This window comes from Aegilops tauschii, chromosome 3, assembly GCF_002575655.3.
Source record: "Aegilops tauschii subsp. strangulata cultivar AL8/78 chromosome 3, Aet v6.0, whole genome shotgun sequence".
Lineage (NCBI taxonomy): Eukaryota > Viridiplantae > Streptophyta > Magnoliopsida > Poales > Poaceae > Aegilops > Aegilops tauschii.
In genome coordinates, this window is record NC_053037.3 from 281,370,593 (window position 1) to 281,382,550 (window position 11,958).

The following is an 11,958-nucleotide window of genomic DNA, read 5'->3' on the forward strand; positions in this document are numbered from 1 at the left end:
AGGAGGAGCGCAAGGCTGATGAACAGTTAGACTAGGTCAATTAAACAAAAGCAAACTTATGTCATGTCAATGTGCAGAATATTATTCCACTCTTGAAACAATATTTTAGGAGAAGCTTACTTGAACTTTTATTGTTGAAGTTTCAAATAAATTATACAGTAGAAGTTCAAGTAAGCTTACTGTAGAAGTACTTGTATAGTATAAGAGGAGGTGCTGGTGATGTATTGTATGAAAGAGCAACCAGTAATAAAATGAAAAAATATACATTGTGAAGTTCAAGTAATATTACTGCAGAAGTCCTGCTATATTATGGCAGGAAGTGCTGTGCTGGTGATGTATTGTATGGAAAAGCAACCGGTAATAAAATGAAAAATATACACTATGAAGTTCAAGTAACATTACAATGGAAGTTCTGGTATATTATGGCAGGAGGTGCTGGTGTTGTATTCCATAAAAGAGCAACCAGAAAATAATTATACAGTTTGAAGTTTAGGTCAGCTTACAGAAGAAGTTCTGGTATGTAAAATCGATGTAGGAAAAAAATATGCTTAAAAAAATTAAGTATTGCCGTAAGAACTAAGGTTAGCAAGCCTAAGACAACACGTTCAGACATGAAGTTCTGTTTGGATACGTGCAGAAGTTCAAGTACAATGCCGATAAAAGATAAAGAAATGTAAAGGAGTGTATGAGAATATTTTTGCACAAAGTTATAGTTGAAATCCATTCGCAGTTGAAAAATCACAAAAAACCACATATAGATTGTATGCAAAAGGCTACGTATTGGTTGAGTTGAAAAATACCAATACATCACACAACACAGAAAAATCCTCTCCATCTGAAACCAGCAGCCCAGCCAGATCTCAAGCAAAAGTTCAAGTCAAAGATCAAACGTTGGGGCCCAAAGTTAAACAACAGAAAAAACCAGCGGTTCAACCATAGCCCAGGGAGAAGTTCAAGTACATCTGTTGGGGAAAAAACATACAACACATGGATACTGAAAATGATGCAGTACATTGAAATTCACAAGCCAAATCATTCTTCACACCAAATACATTTGTCCTCAATATCATAAGTAATAGTGCTGCAGCTATAGATACACAAATTACTAAACAATTCTTACAACCAAATCTCTACAGAATCGTTCCAATCATTATCAAACCTAAATCTTTACGGGATCAAATCTACACTGAGACAAATGCTTCGAATTCACGGGCCCAAGGACTGGATCTCTTTAGGAAGCTCTGCACGCGCGATTTCATTCTTCTCGCTAAAGATTAGAGTGTGCATGAACTCGACCTTCCAGTCATTTGTAGCAGCCTGCCAACAGGAAATGAAACGATGGTTTAGTAAATGATAACTAAAACCATAGCAGGAGCGCCTCAGCAAAAACACACAACAAAAATGAAATGATGATCAAACAAGAACAAGGACAAAACATACCTCCACATCACCAAAATCTTCAACAAGCTCATCGCCATCATACGTAGAGCAGAACATCACGGCAAAGAAACCACAATCATTATTCACTTGCTTTGGAACATCGATAAAAGTAGGCCTCTTTGCAATATTTGCCCAGTTAGGCTGCTTGCTCACTTTGTACGTAGCCTTGCCGTACACCTCCTCGAGCAACCCAACAAATCTCTTGATCTACAGGAAATGCCAAAATAAGATGAAGTCAAAAACATGTTAACCAAAATAGTTAGGTTCAGGTACATAAAAGGGACACTTGCATAAGATCCAGCTAAAAAAATACCAGAAGTTCAACTGTCAAATGATAGTCAGTTCAAGCAGCATTACCAAAACAGAGACAGAAACATATTTTGTCAACACAGGCCATAATAAACTTCGTGTCAAACAAGCAGATATGAAAGGAGGTTCAGGCTAAGAACACACTCACGATATGTTGGCAGTCTCCGTGGAAACTTGTTCGTGACGTCCCCTTATTACTGTAAGGAAGTGAATCAAGGATGTCAATGCTCCCATGATATCTATTCAGCACATACACACTGTAGTCGCCATTGTGCCAATTGGCTTGAATAGTATCAAAAAAACCTGCCAAGAAAGAAAGAAACGGTGAACACAAACTAGAAAGCATAGGTATTGAACAACCGGGATGAACAAAAACTTCTTGACAAACTCAGGAAAAGGATGTACATAAAATTTAAAAAAGCAAGAGTTATGAAAAACTAACCAACTTTGCGTTAAGAAGGTCTTCTTCCTTGCGAACAAACATTCGGAGGAGACCAGCAGATTTTTTTACATCGAACTTTGGAACTGTTGCACCAAAAAAATCATACTCCACGCAGTACTGTGCATTCACAAAAACACAATTAAAACACCTCCCAAACGCCACTACACCAAAACTAGAGCAAAAAAGAGAGATAGGGGTGCAAAAGAACTAAAACCTGTATGAAGTAGGGACTAAGTACAACCTTGTCAGCACAAGAGAATATCTCAGAGGTCTCCGGCTTATCCTTCCACAAATTTATGAGATAATCCATTATGTCTCCTTCCATATGCTGCAGAAAGAATGGGAAAAAAATATTAGAAGTTCAGATACAATAACAAACAGAAGTTCACACATTATAACTCAAAGGCAAGGAGAGATGAACAGAAGTTCACATACTACAACAACAGAAGTTCAGACACTATAACTAAAAGGCAAGGAGAAATGAACAGAACTTCACATACTACAACAATAGAAGTTCAGAACAAAGTAGCATCTCTGGCAGCAACAAAAATAAGAAGAAGAAAACTCACTCAGAATACTTCCCCAGACCATCTTGACGAAGCACATACTGTATCAACCTCCGGGCCTCGGATAGATGAGGGTAACAGTATTTCTTTAGGAGAGCGACAGCAGAACGCCACTTCAAAGGCAATCTTGATGCTCTCTTGGAGGAAGTTATGTTGCCAGTCTCAACTGCCGGTTTCCTCCTGGTGATGACAGCATTCTTTCGACCTCTCCCAGCAATAGCACCAGCAGCAGATTTACCATCCTTCGGGTAAGCAATCTTCTAAAAATCATCATCCAACGAAATAACCTCTGTTTCGACTGCTTCAACTGCACCAACCTTCCTGGAGCAAGGGGTGTTTGGAGCACCACAAATACCTACAGCCTACTTCCCCAACTTGGAAGGAATAAGGGTTCGAGAGCTATCATCTTCTCTCGGAGCTGTACTCATCGATTCCTCCCTAGGCTGGTATTCCTGTGACCCGAGGAATGGGTAGTGGTAATCGGTCAAGTCCAATGGCTCCACTGTAAAAGAAAAGGAAGAGAAAAAAGACCATTAAATATAACTGAAGTTCAGGTACATCAAATGTGCAGTCTAACTAATATAGATGACATGGTTACTACTCAAGATGGCCTAAAAAATGTGTTGCATTTTAAAAACTAAATGAAGTTCAGGCACAACCCAAGGCACAGTTCAAGATAAACTGATGAACTGGAAAACATTCAACTACAGCTAACAAAAAGCATATAAAGGCATCATCTTTGAAGTTCAAGTAGAAGAAATGCTCGTATCCAAGTTAGCAATGGGAGGAAAAAAACACTGAAAGTAAATACACAAGCAAAATAAAAAAAAGATAAAAATGAAGTTCATGTAGAAGAAATGCTCCTTTCCATCTGAAACCAGCAGCCCAGCCAGATCTCAACCAGAAGTTCAAGGCCAAGAAAAAAATGAAGTTCATGAAGAATAAAAGATGCACTACAGGTAAGCAGTCCAAGTTTCAAGACTTACATGTATAGTAGCCAAACAGAGCTTGGAAGTCTGTCTCAAACAGGTTAGAAGAAGCAATTGAGTACAACCACGTCTTCCTGATATCCGTGATATTTTCATGGGAATAATTTGCAAGAACCCCATCATGAAATGAATTAACATTCGTAAGCATGAAGAATCCGCAGTCGATACTGCCATCAAACACAAAAAAGAACAGTGTTAGAACAAAAAAGATAGACAACAAATAAAAGATGTCGCAGCCTACGTACAACTACAGTTAAACACAAGTGATAGAGAGAAAAGTGGAACTCATACTTGTTATTCTGCTGGGGGACATCAATCCAATCCAAAGGGAAATTGTCAATAGTAATAGGACTGAAGGGTGTCTCCCTGTCGTTGCTGGCATCGTTCCAAAGCTTCTTGATGTTGTCAGTCATCCGCCGAAACAGGCGTACCGCACAGTTATCGTCTGGTCCATAGTGGGAGTCGAGAAGCTAGAACCTTGAATTCTTTACGTCAAGAAATATCGAAACCCAATGACCAACACCACCCATGTGAGCAGGAATTTCAGGCGGGTCAAAAGTGGGGAAAACAACCTGAAGCAACATAAACACACGAATCATTAAAATTAATATCAAACGGTGCAAAGAAAAATAAAACAATACAAACACAGTGGATCACAGTGCAAAACTAATACAGAGGCAAAGAACAAGATATTTCATACAGAATCATGTGCATCCATGCTATCTGGACCACTCGCCAAGAAGTACTTCCTCACACGGGAATCAAAATGACCTCTGAAAATCTTGTCCTAAAATAATGCAGACAACACCAACATATGAATATAAAAAATGAGACAAACAAGTTTTAACTAAAATGGTAAGGAACAAAACAGAAAAGAAATCACTATATGGTTGACTTACACAAACCCAATACGGCATGACGAGTTTGTCGGATCCCTGGTACTTCGCACGTAGATAGTAGAGTGCAACCTCAGCCACATTAGATCGAAGCATTCTGTGAGGAGCAAAAGATATTGCGGCATCTTCAACATAATCTTCACACTCCTTATTTTGGAACATAATCATTGATCTAAAACAAGCAATAGAAAGTAAAAGAAGTTCAGCATCAGGAACTCAAAAAAGTTCATAACACACACAAGCACAAAAGTTCAGCTACATCACAACAGGCAATACAAAAAGGCCAGAAGTTCAGCACCAGAGAAGTAAAGTAGAAGTTCAGCAACATAGAGTAAAGAAGTTCAGGTATGAAACCACAGGCAGTTCACAGGGGTAGATGGATGTAAATATTAACCAGCTGCACTCACCTCTTGGAACGATCATTCTTAAGCCTAGTTACACTGAAATAAAAGTCATCAACCTTCTTTCGGATGACGGCAAGGTCACTATCTGCTCAGCAAAAGAAATAGAAATTAAGAGCAACATTCAAGCACATAGATTCACGATAGTTTAATTAATAGCAACATTCAAGCACAACATTCAAACACAAGCACATCTCAGCTGCTACATCACAACCCATGCATTACAAACCTTCCCCCACATAGAAACAGGTTCACTGAACTTTATTTATAAACCACACAACAAAGCACAAACCAGAAGTTCAACTTGCACCACGCAGGCAGTTCACAGGGATATCATGGACAAAAACAAACAACAAAAGGGACTGGGATGGGGAAAGAAGAGAGAAACATGCTCCTCTCTTTATGGATTCTTGCCTAGACCTGTGGCAGCACTGGAATGATCAACCTCCTCTCCATAGCTATCGCTTTCAGTCTCTTCATCGTCATCTCCAGTAGACATTGCAGCATCGTCGGGAAGGACACCAGCAGCAGTTGGAGCAGCTGGAGAATCTGAAACAACAAAAACTGTTGGTTCTCCTGCACTAGGAAGAGCTGGAGAACCAGCATCAAGATCAACTGATGGCTCTGCTACAGGAGACTTCTCCGGGCTTGCAGCAGCACTACCACCAGTCTCAACAGAACCCTCGGCGGGATCTTTCTTCAAGCTGATATCTCCAGCTGTCTTGCCCTGCTCAGCATCAGAAACCTCAGCTGTCTTGCCCTGCTCAGCATCAGAAACCTCAGTTGTCTTGCCCTGCTCAGCATCAGAAACCTCAGCACCAATGGACGACTGAGGTTCAGTTAGGTCCACCCCGTCGGAGCAGCCGGTGCCTGACACAAAGTTGTCTGCAACCTTCTCTCGAGGAACACTAGCATCATCATTCTACAGCAAGAATAAAAAGTCATTACAAAGGGCCACACAGTGATAAAATGCACAAACAAGTAAAATAAAAAATGAGACAAATGGACAAGAAAAATGGTACCTTATTTTCACTGCCATGAACCTCATCAACTAATACATCACTAGCAGGTTCATGCACAGGCAAAACATCCTCCTCAACCCTAGCACCATCATCAACAGCCTACAAAAAAATCATGTAGAACACAAATACCTAATCAGCAGAAGTTCACATTACATAATCAAAGAAGGCCAGCTATGACAACTGACACATAATGGAAGTCCAAATACAGTAAACATAGCAGGTCAGATATCAAAACTACTCTAAATACAAAAGGGAACAAAAAGGGCCATTTATCGAAGTCATAGAAGTTCAGGTGCTGTAGCACTTGAAGTTCAGTCACTACAAACAGAGAAGGTCAACTAGGAAACACTAGTACGAAAAATAAAAAGTTTAGGACACATGAAATCAATAAGGGCCGCCTATGACTAAAAATAGTAATAACTGAAAGCTAACAATGAACATTAGTGCAAAGAAATATCAAAAGCCAACATAAACAAACCTCTTCGGTATGCTCCACGTGGCCTCCTTCACCACCCAAACGAACATAATCTTGCCTCTGCATCTGTCTGACAGCAACAGTAGCCTCATCTTCAAAACGCTTGCAACGAGCATCCTGCATTTCCGTGAATAGCCCAAAGCTAGTCCGGAGGTGGGAAGTGCTCTGACGAAGCTCATCAAGAAATCTAGCTTCAATTGACAAACCTCCTTCGAAGATTCAGCATCAAAACCATGGCCGGGAGGAAGAATCCCATCAACGCGACTAAGACGCTCAACAGTTGACGGAACACGGGCCAACTCCCCACAAATAGTCTCAAGAAGACCGTCAATCCTAGCCAGGGAAACATTGGCAGCTTCAAACGAACTTTCGGAAGACACGCCACCTGCAGCACTCACACGGGCAGAAGAACCTCCTGGATCTACAGGGGGCACCAGTATTAACATCCCGGGAGAATTCAAATCTTGGGGAAGTTCCACTCCCTAGGCCGGCAGCACGAGGCATAGTAAGAACAGGACGTTCGATACGCCTAAAGAACACAACCTCAGCCTGTGTCTTCCACTGCATACAAAAAGAAAAGTCAACGCGTCAGAAAACAAATGAAGGAACATGGAAACAAAAAGTATAGAAGATAGTACCAGAAGTTCAGGTTAAACTACTCAGGAAAGAAAGATGCATAGAAACACTCACATGCATTTTCCCAAACACCCAGTTGGCTGGGTCATCATCACCGTTCTTGACCAAGTTAGCCGCAGCAAGCTCAAGAAGCTTGGCCTGATCCATGAAATTGATGCAAGGGGTCCTCAAGTCAGAATTAGGCTTCTTGCCAATGATAAGGCAGTCCAGGTACATAAGAAGCGGCGCGATGGCACAGCCTGTGACAGCTTTTCCTCTGCTAGTACCTTGCTGATACCTAACAAAAGCACTTCGAATATCATCAACAACCAACTGCCAGTAGTCCATATCTGCCATATCCTCAAACACAAGATTCTCAGCCATTGCTGCCTCCCTGGACACTCGAGTAGACGTTCCGGGAATAACCACCTTCATGAAAACAATCAGGTAAAACAACTGCAGAGCAAGATCATCCTTCGTCTCATCCTTCACAAGTTCCGCGAGGATATTCCGCAGATCCTTTGTCTTGATGTCGTCGCTCCTAGCGTACCCAAGCTTGTCCTTCAGCCTCATAACAACATCATCAAACCCATCATTCGAGGGCCTAGGAGGGGTACAATTACCTTGAGGGAATCCAAACAGATGGTGAATAGCATCACTTGTAATACGCAGAACCTTGTTCGCCTCACCCATGTCCAAAATCATGGTTGTAGGGTCAATCCTCGTGTAGATGTTGCCCATCAAAGGACCAGAAATGTTGGAATCAACCTTCAAGTCAAACACACAACCAAAACCAGCCTTGATAACCCTCGTCCTGTGCCCAAGTTGTAGCATTTTCGCACACGTCTTGACCTCTCTCAGTGAGTAGCGAACCGTCTTGTTAAAACATTTCGCATCATCTCCTCCTTGGCCACCTTCTTCGGGCGCTTTGCCTCCTCTCTTCCTCCTCTTAGGCCGCTCCACAAGCTGATACTGAAAAAAATACAATGACAAGGAAAAAAAGGCAGAACAATGAGATACACAAGCTACACCAAAATTCCACTAATGCCTACATACGCCGTACATTTCAGAAGTCCAACTATGTCTACCTAGGCAGTACAACCATGTATGACCAGAAGCAAAGTTGCTTTCAAAACGTTGGAAATTTACATAGCAGAAGTTCAACCATGTACACCAAGGCAGTAATAAAACATGTATTTCAGAAGTCCAACTATGTCTACATAGCCAGTACAACCATGTATGACCAGAAGTTAACATGCTTTAAAAATGTTGGAAATTTACATAGCAGAAGTTCAACCATGTACACCGGGGCAGTAATAAAACATGTATACCAACAAGTTAAGCTAATTTCTTCCTGTATATATCCAGAAGTCCAACTATGCACACAAAGGCAGTAATACCATAAAAGCAAAGCAGTTCAACTAATTTATTCATCTATATGAAGCAGAAGGTCACCTATGTACGCCAAGGCAGTGCTAGAAACACAAAAACTACAACAATAGCGACAAATGCTCTAAAAGCGGTAAACATGAGACATTCATACCTGATTAGCGGCATCATCATCATCATCATCGTCCTTGTCATCAGCGTTGATATCAGCATCATCCTTGTCCTCTGGATTAACACGAGAACGCTTCTTGTCACCCTTGTTGACCTTTCCAGGTGCAACCTTGCGCTTAACGCCGCATTTCTTCCCCTTACCAGATACAGCAGCACCAAACGGACAAGGTGTAGGCACGGTAGTGGCAAGCACACGAGGACTACGGCGTGGCGTACCACCGAGGCCTAGCCCTTCATCCTCAGCAAGTTCTGCAGGCCTTGAAACACGTGGGCTCCTCCGAGGAGTAACTTCACCAACTAAATGCTTCCTCGCAGCGGTCTTCTTGATTTTCTTCTTAACAGGGACAACCGTGCCATTAGTGCCACACGGCACATCTTCCTCAGCAACAGAGCAATGCCCAACCGTGAGCTCAGCAACATCAACAGATTCAGGAACATCAGAACCTTTCTGAAGGCGGGCTGCCCTCTTCTTCTCAAAATCTTCTTGCTTCTTCCTCTTGCTTTGGCCCTCCAGAAGAAGCTAAAGAGGCACATCCTCAGGTTGTGTGACAGGTTCAGTGCCATCAATAGACTGCGACAGTGTCTCTGACATCTGAAGAGAGCCCAAAGGATCCGGAACGGAATCACAACGTTCGACTGACGGAGCCCCCTGCTCGGCAGCAGCAGTGTTTCCTGATAAATCAGACTCAGATAGAACATCGTTGATGGTGTTCACAGCTTCCTCCTCTGTGGACACATCTGCAAGAACACAAAAAAGCAAAAGCAAAAAATAAAAAAATTCAGGAACAAAATCAAAGACACGCGATGGGAATAAGTTAAATAAACATGGCTCAAGAATTTAAAATGAAAAGAAAAGGAGTTGCACATACTAGGTGAAGCAAGAGCTGCAGAAGCAAGATCCTCGAGGCTAAAATTATTCTCAAGGATCGAAGCAACCTCAGCAATCAAAGTCAAAGGAATAATGGGTGATTTAGCCGCATCAGATATTGGAGCATCAGTATTAACTTCTGAAGCTCCATCTTGATCGCAGGCATTTTTTCCAGAACTATTCAATTCACCACCAACTACAAAAATGCAAGTAAAAAGGCAGTTGAGTTCTAATCCGCAATCCTACACCAAAGGGAGTTCTACTTTTACATCAATGTTCAATAGCCAGAAGTTCAACAGTACCTAGCAAAGCAGTAAACACAATGAACAATCTACAATTTACATACTAAATATGGAACAATCTACACCAGAGGGATTACTACATATAAGATGAATGTCCAGAAGTTCAACAATATATAACAAAGCAGTAAAACAAATATGCAGAACAAAAGTTCAACCAAATTTCATTATAAACAAACAATAATTAAAATCAGAAGTTCAACTATGTCACCCAAGCAAGTAGCACATAAAAAAGATGTAGCATGAGCAGAAATACTATTTTACAGGCAAACTAAATATCATTACCATGAAAATGATCACAAAAAAAGCAAAGATATACACTATAAATATGAAACATTTGGGAAGACCAACAACACTTGCTGACATAATTGACCAGCAATTCATCAACTAAAAATTAAGCAATACTCTACTAACTCAAACTAAGGGTAAAATGCATACACATGACCTTTGTTAGAAGTTCACACTTATAAGAAAGGGCAGTCCAACAAGACAAGTAAGTGAAGATATGGGCAGACATATATAAGAAAACTGCTATTTAAAATACAAGATTTAACTACAACAAAATACCTGGAGAAGGTTTTGAAGCCATGACAACACAAACCCTTGATGAATGGAACTCCAAACCCTAGAACAACCTACTAAAAACAGGGGATAGATTGCATATAGTTAGCAACTAGAAAATCATACAACAAATACAACAAGCAACTAAATCAAACCCTAGGATGAAACAACTAGAACATACCAACAAGTATGAAAAGATAAACAGTAGCACATCTAGGCAAGCACAACAAAATAAGTATCCATAAACTAACTAGCATGTGACAGACATAATCTAGACTTCAAAATCAACATCACTAATGCAATTAGATACATCAGATCCAGCATCAACCATCACACCACACCCTCTCTTACATGCATCTGACTGCTGAAATCACCAAAGGGGAAATGAAATCCACTCAAGTCTAAAGGGAGAAATAGCACACACAAGCATCTCACAGAAAAATCTGACCACGGGGGAATGGAATCCACCCACCACACGCACAAGAACCCTACCTAATCTCCCACCCAACCATCAGAAGAAGGGGTAGGAGGCGGACACGAGAGCACAAAGAAGAAACAGACATGCCTCAATAGATCTGGCGAAACTAAGAGCAAGCATTAGGGGGGCAGCATTTGTACCTCTCCAAACGACCTCCACACGCACGAATCCGTGGCGGTTCTTCCACTCCCCACGACGCCACGCGCACCTTGGAACCGCGCAGGCAGTTGCCGCCATTGCTTCAGAGCAGAACAGAGCGGGCTAAGGGAGGGAGAGCAAGGCGTGGGCCAGAAATAGGAGCGGGGGCGTGCGCCAGTTACTCCAGTCACGAGGGCAGGGGACAGCGGCGGAGAAATCGGGAGGAGTTGGAGGGGACGAAGGCAGCGGAGCGACGGAGAGGGAGAAGAGAGCGAGCGACAGGGGGGGGGGGTTTCTGACAGGTGGTGGCGAGAGATATGGACACTTAATGCCTCTTTGTCGTGGGTGTTGTGCGCTGGCGAAATTACAGTTTTACCCCCAAACAGCTAAAAAAGTAAATGCATCTATAGATAAATGAGTGCACCATTTAAATGCATCTATTATAAAGAGATAAGATCACACAACAACACTGCTGATATCCTTAAAACAAAAAATTAATGGAAAAATACACTACCAAGGGAAGAAAAATACATACACAAATATGCACCTACAAAAACAAGAGAAAGAAGTTCAAAAAATAAAGAACAAAAGTTCAAGTACACTAATCAGAGAAGTAAAGGCATATGAATAAATAAACATTAAGAAACAAAAAGAAGAAGTTCAAATCTAACTAAAATACACAACTTAAAAACAATATAGAAGTTCAAAATTGAAATACGCACAAAGTACACATGCGGCTCGGCCTTGCGCTACCGCACTGCTGCGCGCTAGGTTATGACAGGACGCAATGCGGTTATACTATTTCCACCCCCACCGCACGCACCCCAGAGCCCTAAGATTGATAGTGGGGTCACGGATGTGACGGACTCGCCTCCGCATGCAATGACGCGGCACGCCGC